The sequence below is a fragment of the Xyrauchen texanus genome, chromosome 15 (assembly GCF_025860055.1).
Source record: "Xyrauchen texanus isolate HMW12.3.18 chromosome 15, RBS_HiC_50CHRs, whole genome shotgun sequence".
NCBI lineage: Eukaryota > Metazoa > Chordata > Actinopteri > Cypriniformes > Catostomidae > Xyrauchen > Xyrauchen texanus.
The window spans coordinates 15,224,946-15,240,062 of NC_068290.1; positions in this window are offsets into that span (position 1 = coordinate 15,224,946).

The window sequence follows — 15,117 nt, forward strand, 5'->3', positions numbered from 1 at the left end:
TGCTAATCTTACTGTGGGAGGGTACGTGCTTGTGAATGATTGAGCATGAGGAAAAAGAGAAAAGGAGGAGAGAAGATGAGGAAGAGGAGAGAGGGAGAGGAGGAAGACAGAGAGAGAGAACCCCCTTAGCAGCGATTAAGAAATGGTCTGTCACAGATTAAAACTGCAGGGAGGCAAGAGGGAGATGAGGCGAAGCCTCCCACAGACACAAGCTTGTGAGGACGCTTTGCCAAGATTACCTGCGGTTATTCACAAGCAACTACTTGGGCACACACACACACAGAAGGGAGGGTAAGAGAGAATGAGAGAGAGAGAGAGCGAGACATTGAGAGGGATGAGAGGGGGTAAAACAAACCTAAACCAAACAGGCTTGCAATTTACAGAGGGTGAGCGGAGAGGGAGGAAGACAGAGATGGAGAAAGAGAACGATGCCTGAGGAGAAAAGGAGAAATAAAAGGAAGATGGAGCTTGAAAAGCTGGCTGCCACTACAGCAGTGACTAAAGAAGGCCTCTGTGGCTGCAGTTTATATTGCAAAGGGCTGTAAAGATAAATGTATCATTCATCGGTTCATGTCTCCTAGAACTTCCTTTTCTGAGAACTTGCTATTTATATTTCTGTTTGGTTTCAGACAAAAAGGAGAGAGTACTTGATTCTGCAGGAGGGAAGGCTGATTATGGCTGGATTCTTCATTCCACGAGTATCTTGTTTTCACACTCTACAGATCCCCAAGGTGTACTGCGATGTAAAGGTGAAAATGTCTTCTCTCTTTCATTGACTGATTGACACATACGGGCAAGCCATTTCCCATAATGCACTATGCTGGCAGTCAAGTTGTGTTGTGATTTCATACTGAGCGAAGAAAAAAAAGACATCCTCGGTTTGTAACAGAAGAAAAACTCTCCCACGATTGGCAGGTGAGGTCTGTTTTGAACTGCTGAAGCAATTGATGAGCCAATTGAAATGAGGTGCCCGTGGCATTATGTCTCAGTCCAGGAGAGAGAGTGAAATTGAAGTTCAACTGTTTAAAACAAATGTTTCCACAAGACAGAAAGTGATACAGTTCGGTTTAACCATCTCAGACAAAGAACAACAGTTTTAACTGACACAACAAAAGAAGCTGACGTACAAAACTAATTGTTCTCTCATCATTTACTCACCCTTATGCCATCATAAACTCGTATGAAATTTCTTTTGTATGACATCATGTATGTTTCTCCATTCAATGCAAGTCAATGGGGTCTGAAACTTTTTTAAGCTCATAAAAGGACATTGACAGTAAAGTAGGGCTGGGTAAAAATATAGATTTTCCGATGCATCGCGGTCTTCATTTGAATGATCTCAAAATCGGTTCTTAAATCCAAAGTTCGATCTTTCACTCTATGTAGCAACCCTCTATAATGCAAGTAAATCGCTCGCTTGTGCAACCAAATCTCACGCTATATGACTAAAAATGTGTATGATAAGCCACTGGCTAGTAAATGTTCAGATTTAATTTACCAGTAATTGAGTAGTATAGTTGAGATGATGTTATTAGCACAGAGGTCATTTCACTGTATGTTGAGAGTAAAAGTTTGGTCAATTGAGTCAATTGTTGATTAAAAACAACATTTAATTTTAACCACACATGGATGAACTAAAGAAATTGCACACATCTTCTCTCATTATGCTGTATCCGCTTACTGGCTGATGCCGCTAGTCTTAAAGAGACAGTACCGATTAAGCACTTGGTCTACATTTCAATGTAAATACAAATTATGCAAGTAAACCATAAAAATGTCAAATATATATTTAAATATATATATATATATATATATATACACACACAATATAATATTTGATGGAATAAACTGAATGTGAACATTTTTCAAAAGCTGAAATGTGTCCAATTTGATGAAAAACTAAACATTATAATATCATTTGTAAAATGTATGTTTTCAAATTGTACCTAGAAGGTTATCTAAAAGGTTCCTTTATAATTAAGTGCATTAGAGAGAATGTTATATGTAAGCAAAATGGACATTGCAACAGAAATGTACCCATATGAATCGATATCTAATCTAATCGAGATCGGAATCGAATTGAATGCTTTAAATCGAAACCGAATTCGAAATCAGGAAATCTGTTTCAATAACCTGTACAGTGAAGGCTTGACATTGATACACTTGTGTGACCTTGAGGAAAACTGACTTCATGCATCCACTAACAAAAGTACTAGCACTGGAGAAAAGTACCTAAAATGGGCTTTAGTTCCACCAGTGGGAAAGGCCTAATTACCAGAGATGGGACCAAGTCACACATGTGCAAGTCTCAAGTAAGTCTCAAGTCTTAACCTTCAAGTCTCAAGTAAGTCCCAAGTATTTTTTTCTTGGGCAAGTCAAGTCCAAGTCAAGTCACAGGCTATGTCAAGTCAAGTCAAGTCCAAGTCAAGTCACCTTATTATTGTAATTTTACCTGCAGAATCTGATCATAATAAAGTGAAAAGACAAGATATAAGTAACTGTCAGTAAATTACAATACTCATGTTCAGTAAAATACATCATGGAATCAAACAAAATTGTAACTTCATAAAATTATTTATTTTTCACTTCTGCCAACAGTGTTTGAAATGTTTTAAATTTTCAACATTGAGTCCATAAAACATATAACAGCTTAACATCCAACAGACTCCTCTCTGAACACCTCCCTCTCTCTCTCTCAAACACAGTTACATACATTAAACTTTGTTACATTTCTCCTCTCTCTCTCACACACACACTCTCTCTCACACTCTCTCTCTCTCTCACACACTCTCTCTCTCTCTCACACACACTCTCTCTCCCACACCCTCTCTCACACACTCTCTCTCTCTCACACACCCACTCACACACACTCTCTCTCCCACACCCACACTCACTCACTCACTCTCACGCTCGCGCTCACACACACACACACACACACTCACTCTCTCACACACTCTCTCTCCCACACTCCCACACCCACACTCACTCACTCACTCACTCACACACACACACACTCACTCTCGTGCTCTCACACTCCCACACACACACACACTCAGAGTATATCCATAAGCCTATTTTTGCAATGTCTGTGAGTGGGAAACGTTGAGGTACCAGCGCGCGTGAACGTCATGGCAACGTACAAAACAAAGTACCTCGCGCGGGAAACACTTAAATGCGCGTAACTAACGTAAATCAAGCAGGCTAGTATGCAGCATAAGCCACGAAGTGTTGGCGAAATAAAAAATTAATGGACAGATTTTTTTTTTCCAGAAAACTTCTTGCACAAAATAAATTCAAGCACTTTCAAGGACCTGTATATGTATGTTTATTTTCAAGAACTTTCCAGGGCCTTGAATTTTATTTTTCAGATTCACAAACTTTCAAGGATTTCAAGGACCCGTGGGAACCCTGCTATTATTACATTAGCTAACTACCAACTAACCAGATAAAATTAACAAATTGACAAGCACTTACTGGGCAGAATGGCTCTTCAAATGGCGGACGAAATTGGAGGTTGTCGTCTGGCTGTCCGCGATCTTAACGTTGCATGTCTTGCAAAGCGCTGTTCGTCTTTTACCATCTTGATAATCATTTTTGAAGCCGAAAACGATGACCCTCGGTAACGTTACCCCTCCGGCTGACATGTTGATGGGTTATCTGATCTAAGTGGGCGTGGTGTGCGTAAGGTACGAGAGGGCATGGCTGATGATAGCCTATAGTGTCGTGATCCAGTCATGACAAAACTATTCTCAGCCTGCGCTCCAGCTGGATCAACTTTATTTTTAAAATAATTTATATATTTTATATTCAAACTGAAAACATGATTTGATTAACACTCAAGTCATTCAATTCTTCGTCTCTCAAGTCAAGTCAAGTCCCGAGTCTTTAACTTCCAAGTCCGAGTCAAGTCTCAAGTATTTTATTTTTTGTCAAGTCAAGTCACAAGTCATAAAAATAGCGACTCGAGTCGACTCGAGTCCAAGTCACCAAGTCACAAGTCCCCATGTCTGCTAATTACCTTGGGACCACTTGGTTAAATGTAATTGCAAGAAAGGTTTAATTTGCTCTTTAATTCAATGAAAATTATACATCTTTAAGTGTGACTAAAGTGTCTAAATACCCACTGTGTCCATAGTCTTGCAGAAATCTGACTGCTCTGGTTTTACCCTCATTTAATCCCAGATGTATATGACTGTCTTTCTTCAGCTGGATAAAACAAATATTTTTAGAAGAATATTTTGTATCCAAATGTATCCATACCAGCTGAATGAGGCATCTATGCTCCTCTGTTGTAATCAACATTGCGTTTCCGTATTTGTTCGTATTTCACACATCAATTGTCACATGATCTTACCAACGCACTTATGTCACATGAAAAGCTGAGTGACCAAAACCCTTGTGATTTTATTTTGTAAAAAGAAAAGTTTTAAATATTGATGTATTCCTTACACACACCTAGTGTTTCACTTCAGAAGACGTTAATTATTCCACAGGAGTACTTTTATGATTGCTCTATGTGCTTTTTGGAGCTTCGAAAATTTGGCACCCATTCACTTGCATTGTATAGACATACAGAGCTGAATTATTCTTCCAAAAATCTTTGCATGTGTTCTGCAGAAGAAAGAAAGTCATACACATCTGGGATGGCATGAAGGTGAGTAAATGATGAGAGAATTTTCATTTTGGGGTGAACTATTCCTTTAGCAGACTAACGTTATGGGATTGTATAATGGTTCTAGCACTCCCTGTAGTGAAACATATACATTTCTTTTCCTTTCAAGAGCTCTTTGGACCTCTATGGCAGGTCAAAAGCACAGCAGAAGAATGGCCTTGTGAACTATGTGATTTCAACATGGTAACCTGCTGGTCTCTAGTCCATCTCCACCAGCACTAATAAAACACTAATAAAATGCTGCGAGTTATAAATTATTACTGCATCACTCCCGACATGTCTCTGACAGGCTACGGTAGGCGAAGATAATTGCCCTTGCACTTGCTGCCTAATGAACATAATTACACGTTATTTCCCATTCTCTCAGTGATTAATTGTTACGACGTTTCTTTGTTAGGTTCCCGACAAATTGCCACTTCATAATGACACTATTGCCTATCTGCAGAGAGCACAATCAAAAATAGTGCTGGCACTTCAGCAGGCAGGCCTCAGGTCCTTGACAAGCAAAGTTAAATTGGTAAAGTAAACAGTCTTGACATCTGTTTGACCAGTAAGCAGTTAAAGCTCTTTAAAAGTGCTGGCTTCTTTCATATGTAATTGTGGAAACTTTAGCAGTGAATCACTGTGAGGTAATTATTTCAACCGTAGCATCAGACTGTAGTTGTCAAGACAAAAAATTCATGTTTAACAATCACTTGTAACCAGCATAGGAACATAATATAAATAACACAACATCTAATGTTGTCTTTACAATGGAAAGATGACACAGAAGCTGCATTTTTGTGGCATAACCCCCTGAGACCCAGCCATTCATTTTTGTCATCTATAGAGGACATTTTGGTTTTTATATTTCTCTAAGACCATACATGCCACAGATGTCAATCTTAGTTTGTGTTTTAGGGTAAATGTTTTAGGGTTTGGCTACGGCAACTTCATCTCCTTGGTCTTTAAAAATGTGTTACATCAACTGACCTGGTGACATTCAGCATATTTTATGGCAAGATGTATATTTGATTGATTGTAATTTTTGTCTTGTAAATAAAAATCTAAAGAATCAAGTTTTTAAAGCAGGATATGATTTATTTTACAAGAAACATTGATTTATTTGATGTCCACTGTAAGGGACATCAGGACTCAGTACATGTGTTTTTACCTATTTGGTGTACCTGCAGGTGAAATGGGTAAAAAATTAAATAAATCATACAATTATATTTCTATGAAATATGATATATTCATAAAGTAAATTAGCTCAAAACCTAAAAGTACATTTTTATGTTAAAAATTTTGCCTGAACGAGGAATCCAGTTTTTAGTCGTCCTTTAATTTAATTTTAATTTTTTATCAAAAATCTTGTACAGTAAGTCACTACATGGAAGTAAACAGGGACAGTTCACAAAATGTTAAAAACTCTGTTTTAAAAAGAATAAGCCACATGACTTAAACATAATATGTGTTAACATGATTCTAGTGTAATTAAATCACTTACTAACCTTGTCTGTGTAAAGTTACATCAATACTTCAACTTCATTGTCATGACAACGAAACAGGTAACCCCTGTAATCCCAGTAACTAGATCCTTTGTTTACATGACGCCAATCGGATATTTTGTCGGACCGTTGTCTTAAATCAGCAGAAGAACATATATTTTTCCCCTTCCTGTTGTTTGTAGACGTTCATGATGTCCAACGACGAAAAACAGACAATCATAAATATAAAATGTTGGCTTGTTGCGTTTTTACCTAAAACTTGTCAGGTGACGACACGCTTTGTTTGACGTGCTGGCGCCACCCACAGGAATTGCGTCGGTGACGAATTAACTCATCCACCTGAAATGGTAGTTCCACTTGTATGTACATCAATGGTTCCACAGCCAAAATGACGATTTTTGACAACTTTACAGGTAATTTAATACACTTTTTACAGAATAATTTATGTAAGTGCTTACAAATTTATAAGCAAAATATTTTAGCCTTTAAAGCTTTCAAAAGTGGCACAGTTTACCAAATGTTATGTGTCTTACTCTAACACTGATTTATGAGAAATTAGTATATTACAAAATATGTTTTGTAGTAATCAACAGTAGGCTATGCAAAAAATAAAGAAATAAATACAAATTATGTTGATTCAGCTTGAACCCAGAACATTTCTTAAATGTTTTATGTATGAAATTATGAAACATGAAATGATGAATGAAAATATTAAACTATACATTATAAAATATATGCTCTGTCATAACAACAACAAAGTTTAAGGCTACACTAACACTGCATTATTTCCACAGAACCTGTGGTCAGGGTCATAGCTAGAGGGGGTGAAAGGTGGTAATGATTCGAGGCGTCCAAAGGTCCTGGAGGGGGGGCACAAAATATTCTAAACTGTATTTTTTAATAGGAAAGGGGCCCAAAGCAACATACAGTCAGGGGCCCCAGAATACCCAGTTACGGGTCTGTCTGGGGTCATTGGCAAGGGCAATAGGTTTAGATGTTTTGCAAAGAGAAGACTTAATTGAGTGTTAAGCTAGGTCTTTCTTAAGAGCATTTGCTTAATAAGGCATGTGCTAATGTAATAGGGTGCTTATTTCAAATCAGCCGTGACAAAGACTAATTTGAGCAAAGAGAACGTACTACACTAATAAAACAGAGAGGGGAGGCTGCGACAGAGAGCCAGAAACTGTGACAAGGACTAGGAACATGAGGAATGGTCTTTATACAGGAGGTAAAGCGAGGTAGCATTCCCCTAAAAATGTCTGGGGGCCAGGCCTGAGGAAGATGAAGAGCTGTTCATGATGAAGGCTCCTGCTGAGAGGATATGCTGTCTCTCTGCCTCTATTTGTGCATTCCTGCAGGTTGATTGATTCGCTTGAGTGTGCAAATCGTTCACGTTGACAAATCATCCGATGACACTCAACACAAAACCAGGCCTGTACCCTGACACCTAACCTGTGAGGAGAACTGGTTACACTGGAATGAGGGAGAGATGCTGGAGAGGGAAAGGAGGGGAGGGAGTGGGGAGGTGGCTGAGCCAGAAGAAGACGGTGGTGGTGGTACGTCCCCTCTCTCTTTCTTCCTCTTTGCAGTGGGGAGTGATGAATTTCCCTTAAGTTCATTTATCCAGGAAGGCAAGGAGACGTGTGTGTGTTCTTGTGTGTGTTTCTGTGATGCGATCCATCTCTTGGCTGTTCAGGAGAGCAGACTGTCCCTGATCACAGACCCTATCAATCTCACTCATAGCCCGACATCACTGCCACTGTCACAGACATCACCACATGTACCCAAATTGCGCTGCTTTACAGTACCTGTGCTATGCATCCTGGGAGCAATAGAAAGGCCATATTATCTGGTGTACACTAAAGTCAAAGGTTTGAACACACTTGACTGAATATATTTATGTTTCTTATTATTTTTTATGTAGGCTTAAAGGTTTATGCATGAATACTTGAAAAAAAAAATATATATATATGATGGTCACATTTAAAATGATTTTGATATCTGAACATAAAAATGCATTTTATGTACATATTTTTTCTGTTTGAGCGAGACCCAGACTTTAAATATTAAACAATTAAATCAGTTATAAAAAATACAGATTATTACATGTTTAAAACTATGTTATTCAAAACAAAGAGTTAAATAAACCTAATAGACCTCAAGTCCAGACTGAAAAAACACATCTGTTTAGCTGTGCATTTACAGACTGGACACTGTGCTGCACTTACCGATTGCACTGTATCATTTTATTTACTGTATGTATTATTTTTTATTCATTTTAGTACAATAAATTTAATTTTAAATGTAAAAATGTTACCCCTTTTTATAATTTGTTATTATTATTTCTTGTTCTTAATTGATCTTAAAATGGATTGTATCTTGTACTTTCTATATCATCTCTATGTAAAGCACTTTTAATTACCATTGTGTATGAAAATATAAATAAAATTACCTAGCCTTGCATATTTTATAAAAATAAAACTACAACTGTCTCACATTTGTGGTGTCATTTATTTTCACCACACCAAACAAATTTGCCCCTAAAAAATTGTTTTCCAAAGTTACTGTACTTGTTAAACAAGTCTACAAAAGTGACTAGGAGATAATGCTTGAAATGAAATATGAGAAAAGTGATGTTTAAGGAAACAAAGAAAATTCTATGTAAATATCAATTATCCGATTATTTTAATAATCGGATAATTTTTTTCTCATTTATCAAGCTGTAATGTTGCCAAATTATTCAAAAAATTTGAAAACATATTTTATGTGTGAATTTACGACATGATTAGTCTTCGTAAGAAAAAGGAGCAGGGCATTTTATTTCAAAACGCTAAAAATTTCCTTTCCATCACCGATATTTACACCTAGAGTTCTATTAAAGGAATTTTCAGTGTTCAGTACCAGTTTTCTGAGTCGACAGCATTTGTACTACAAAAAAATTATACAAATATTTACTTTTGTAAATATTTTTTTTCTTTAAAAAAAAACATAAAAATCGAGGTTGCATGTGAGGCACTAACAATGGTAGTGAGAATCACCCTGGCACCAATTAAAATGAACTGGGCATCAATCAAGACACCAAAGCATGTGTTGATTTCTCATCACACTTCACTTAAGGTGTATGTGTTTGTGATTATTAATATCAGACGGCCCCTCCCTCAATAGTAGCCTCCATCCTCGGGGTACCAGCTAAGAAGTTTCACCTTAACAGTAAAAGAATGATCCAAATGGACCATTCAATAAATACAAATTATTTAAATTGGTGGTAGTTGGTCATCTGAATCATCTGAAGGATTTGAGAGCAGCCTAACCCTTTAGAGCTCTTCTGTATCATCAACACAAGGAACACACAGTTGCAATAAAATTAGTTTTATTTACAAAATGGTAAATAAGAATAGTTAACAAAAACTACAAAATGGTACAAATATGCAACAAGATCAAATAAATGAAAAGGTACATGAAAGTGCATAGGATGGAAATATGCAAGTAGTTGAATTGGATGTAGCAATGTAAAAGTATGACAATTACCTTATTAAAGATAAATTGCTGTTTCACTGGAAATGAATAAGGTGAAAACCTTATTCCAAATTAAACAAATAATGCAAAGATTATTTGCAAAACATTTGATACACAGGTTAAGTAATCTAAATAACACTAGAAAATCATAAACTGATAGTATACACTAATGCTAAAGTCTCTGGAAAGAGGTCTAGTAATGACATTTACATTCTCCTTGATCGATCGATGAGTTCGATGACGGCGACAACTTACACTGGGGCTTAGGGCCACATTACAGTGGGGAAGGCTCTGGATTCTATTTCAACAGCCTTGGACACGAAGGAGCTGAGGAATGCTGATCTCCTGGAAGCACCGAGAGGGTTCTTGCAATCTGGAATACACAGATATACTGCCCTTATGTCAGTGCAAGTTTCATCATCTGGAACACACAGATGCACGAAACTTGAAGAGAAGGTTTGCTCACTTGAGCTAAACCTTGTTGCTGTAGATATCTCCCTGGTATAGGGATTGCAAACTTGGCATTGCAATAGTCTCTTGTAGTCGATCTTCTGCTGTCTCTTGGATGGACACTGAGAATTTTGGGTGATCTGTTATCCTCTCTCTCTTTGAAGCGGAGACTTAGAATGTTGGAAGGTTTGTATTCTGTTACATCACCTACCATACGGCCAGAGATTCAGAATGTTGATTATTATTCTGTTATTGCTCCCGAACTCGAACAGCTGGGAATTCAGAACGTAGAAGTGTTAAAGAAGTGTATCCTGTTAATGACCCTCTGGACAGGGACTCAGGACAAAGGTGTGGTCATCCGAAAGATAGATTTATACCTTCCTGATGAGGAGATTTCAGTTTGGTGCTTCTTGTTTCAGGGTTATGATTGGCTGCTGAGATCGGAGGGGGCCCACACAGTGTGGCTCACCCGCCCTTCTCTGTGTGAAACATTTGCATATTTTAAAGTACATAGTTAAAAAATCTATGCATTGTTCCTTATCCAAACCTCTTCAAAAATACTCTTGGCATTTTTCTGAATATATAGAGACCAAACATGAAATTGAAAGATTAAATATTGCGCATGCATTAACTATTGTGCTTATTGACCAACTGCAATTTACATAAACAGTTCTGTGAACAAACATGGAGTGGATGTGTTGCAGTTGGTGTCCATGTTAGGAGTAAAGTTTGTGTGTAAAGATTTGTCTTTGTGGTTTTGCCACATGATAAGTTACTGCTGCTTCGAGTGGTCTTGAAGAATATTTATGGTCCTTCTCACCTCTTAGGGCAAACCTTATGATGGGGGGTTTGAGAGGTTGCTAAGAAACCAATCATGTACCAATGAGAAGTCTTTTCCAATGTGTTGGAAGGACCGGGGCCTTACTTTCTGAAGTATCTGGTAGTTGTCCAAGCAGCTTATCTGATGGCTGTGCTTGGCATTTATTTGTGTTGGTCCTGCCACGATCCAGTCAGAATGGAGCCACTCTTCTTTGCCTTGACAGTTAGGGAGGGGCTCTGCCATAAATTGACTCCTGGAATGTCATCTGGTCCGATTGTTCACCACAAAGTGAAAAGACTTAAACAATATATATGTTAACATGATTTTAGTGTGATAAATCGATTGCTAACCTTTTCTGTGTAAAGTTATATCCCAATCTGCAACTTAATGCCATAAACCATAAACCCCCAAACTGATCGATTTAAAATAATATACAGCTCAAAAAATATTCTAGTTTTAACAAAATAATTAATGGAAGTGCTTTTGTAAAATTATGAGCTTCAAATTTCTTCCTTTAAACACTTAAAAATGTGCCCCATTGACTTCCACTGTAAGTGAGTCATTGTAACCTTGAATGTTTTAGCAGGACTTTACTCTTTGCTAAAGGTGCCCAAAGTTGAAGAAACACCCATAAATTGTGCCTACATATGAATTTCTTTACAGACATGCAGACAACAATTGGCCAGCATACACAGGAACACATTTAATATTTTAAAAGCATCCCAGATGGCAGTTGGTTTAGACAATGCAGAGGTGTCATATAGGCAAAGGATGGCTACTTTGACAAGGCTTAAACACAAGATAGGTTTGATTTGTGTAACATTTTGTTAGTGACTTTCTTAATTCTGATAATTCCAATTGTGTTACTTCAAACTTTTGATGACAAAATGTGGAAAATAAAAATAAAGAATGAAAACGTGTCCAAACATTTGACTGGTAGTGTGCAATAACACATCCTCCCATAATGAACTCCCATGTGAACATAACTGTATATTCACACCTCTCATAAGCACACAAAAACAGCTACCAACTCACCTACCATCCACAACGTACCTGTGAAATGCAGAAAGTGGAGGACAGAAATCTCAGGTGAGAACTCACTCAAGACACACAGTTTTAAATATCTTACCAACACCTACACATGCTCACATAGAAACTGTGCACGTCAGAATCAGCAGGCCATAGAAGTCCCTGCTTCCACCCGACACTTTCGACTGATCATATCTTGATCAAAACATGCCATTAAAGCAGGCTATCGCTGAGACACACACACACACAGGTATACATACTCAGCAGAGCCCAGCTCAGTCTCTGACCTTGGGAGCAATTAGCATGACTGGTGCACCCTGAGCTGCATACTGAACCTGCCCTGAACATCCGCACACAAAAAACAGTCTCACAAATACTGTCGGAACAGATTGTCCAAGAGGCCTGGCATACAGACACTTTTTATCATCTGAACTAATAGGAAGGATCAAATTAGTTAGATATGCCAAGATGTGGCCTTAGCTATCTCTCTCTCTCTCTCTCTCTCTCTCTCTCTCTCTCTCTCTCTCTCTCTCTCTCTCTCTCTCTCAAATTTTAGTTGTAATCAACATTGTACCACAAATGTTGTCGATTGATCTTAACTTGTATTGAACCCAGAATATACTTTTAAGATTATTCCAGATGGTCTTGATGTATAAATATGTTATTACAACCTTATAACACCACCTAATAATATATAAGCATTAAACTCAGCCTATATTCATAGGGCACAATGTACTATCATGAGATTATGGGTGATGAGAAACATTGGACGATAATAAAAAGACTGATTTTAAAGCAGAACAAACTAAATAGTAGCTTTCAATATAGCCCTGCCTTTCGTGCAATAAAAGCTAGCATTCATCAGTAAAATAAGAAAATGGTTACTCAAAACTAAATAATAACCCAGGTAATACCAATTGAATAATTTCAATTAGATTAATTATTATTGGTTTAAATAAAATGATTGCACAATGGGATTGCACAGAGGTCCCAAAAGCCATAACTGCAGTCTGTGTCCCTCTATCCTCATCTAACACATTCAAATCAACAACACTTCAGTAGAAAATAAGATTACATTGCTTTCTAACATAAACTAATACACACATTAGATTTTAGCCAAGAAGCATAAGCACATGGACTTCTGTTTGTAAGCCTATAGAAATGTCAGTAATCCATGATTCAGAACAGAGAAAAGGACGTTCAGCTCATAAGCCTCTATATGATCAGTTCTACTGTGGCTTGGAAGTCAATTTGCACTATTAGTGGAGATAAACCAGGCAGTCCTTTAATGTATGACATCTATGCAAGTTCTATTGAATTTTTCTTTTCTTTTCTTGTGTTCTGATAGGATCACAGATAGTGCTTGATTCATACAATAAAATGAAACAAACCACATTATTGGGCATAGTTAGGATATCACAATAGGCTTAATAACTTTTAAATAGATGCTTTCAATATCATTTGTTGTTGAAGTCAGAAGGCAGAGCCTTCAATCAAACTCTTCGGTATTTTGTCATTTGGCAGAAGATAAACCAAGCAGGCAGATGCTAACATGGAGAAGTTGTGCGGCATCCCTTCGTTCTTGAAAACCATGAAAAAACATGGCAAGGATAAAGGATAAAGTAAAGAGTATGCCATTAAAATTCAAGAGAATTTAGAAACCAAAATTGACAATTTTCCATTTCATATTAATAATTTTGTATATTGTTGGGCCTATGTATTTAATGGTAATATGAATACATTTCAATGATTTTATTTTTTTATTTTTTATTTATTATGGTAAACTCTGTTTGGTCACAATGTAATGTACTATGTAAAATCTGTCCTGAATTAAAAACCAGTTAAGAAACCCTGTTCTATGCCAATGTTTCCAAACCCTGTTCCCGGAGGCACACTGAAAGTACACACAATTCCAATGTCTCCTTAATCTAACACACTTGATTCAAACAAGAGCTGAAACGGATGCATCAGATCTGGGAGACCTCCAAAATGGGTTCCTTTGGTGTGCCTCCAGGAACAGGGTTGGGAAACACTGTGGGACAACCTTTCCCAGAAGACATACACACACTCAAACAATTTGCACCCATTTAACCACAAGCTAAATGTGTGGCAGCACACAATCACGATGTGTACACCTCCTCACTGCCAGATTATACATAAACAAAGCAGCACTCTCTGTTAATTCTATCTCTCCTTTTTGTATGTCACTTTCTCCTCCCTTTCTTTCCCATCGGCACTAAACCTGTCTAATGCTTACATGTATAATAACAATCAAATATGTTTACATGCGCTAACAAATCTCTACATAATACCTTTCTCTCCTTACACAATAACGTTTTAGTATTATGCTAATATCCCAGGTTCAATCTGTAGCAGTGAAAAGCAAACGCACTTCATAATATCTGTCTTTCTTCTGCGGCACTAAAAACAAAGAGTAAATCCTGAATAGGTGCTTTTGGTTTTCTTGGCTTCTGTTATATTGTCTCTCTAGTCATTCAAAATTGTGCTGTAAACTGCCCTGTTAGTTGTCTAGTGCTTCTTTATGCAGATAATTACATTCAAACGTGGTGCAGAGAACTCGAGGATACATTCTCATCATTGCTTCACTCAGCAGCAGTGTGCATTCGGCTTACTGAACTTATAATAGCAGTGCGTGTAAACTGTGGATTTTATGCTGTGTGAATGCCAAGGGATGTACAGTGTTCACACTATAGATTTTTTTTTTTATCTGAGAGCTGTGACTGAGTTTTACTTTTGTCTGTTGGAGTTTAAAATCTCTTGTTGTGTGTGCAGCAGCTTTATACACCTATTTATTTTGAAGGGGCACTTGGCCCACTTGGTACCCCCGGCAAGATAAGACTAAAAGGGACCAAAAGGGGAGAAATGCTTTTTAACAACTTGTGAAATCAGTTGTATATGGTTCAATCTGTTATTTAGTTGAAAATTAGTTAACTGCATATCAGTGAAAGACACTTCATGCTCTTCTGTGGTTATTTATTTATTTATTTATTTATTTTATTATGTGTCTGATAGCCAGAGTGACAAAATTTTAAAGCCCTGTATCTTAAAATTCCAATAGTCTGGGGCAGATTAGGTTATGAGATTAGAACTAATACAAAACTTAGTAAGGTCTTCCAGGTGTG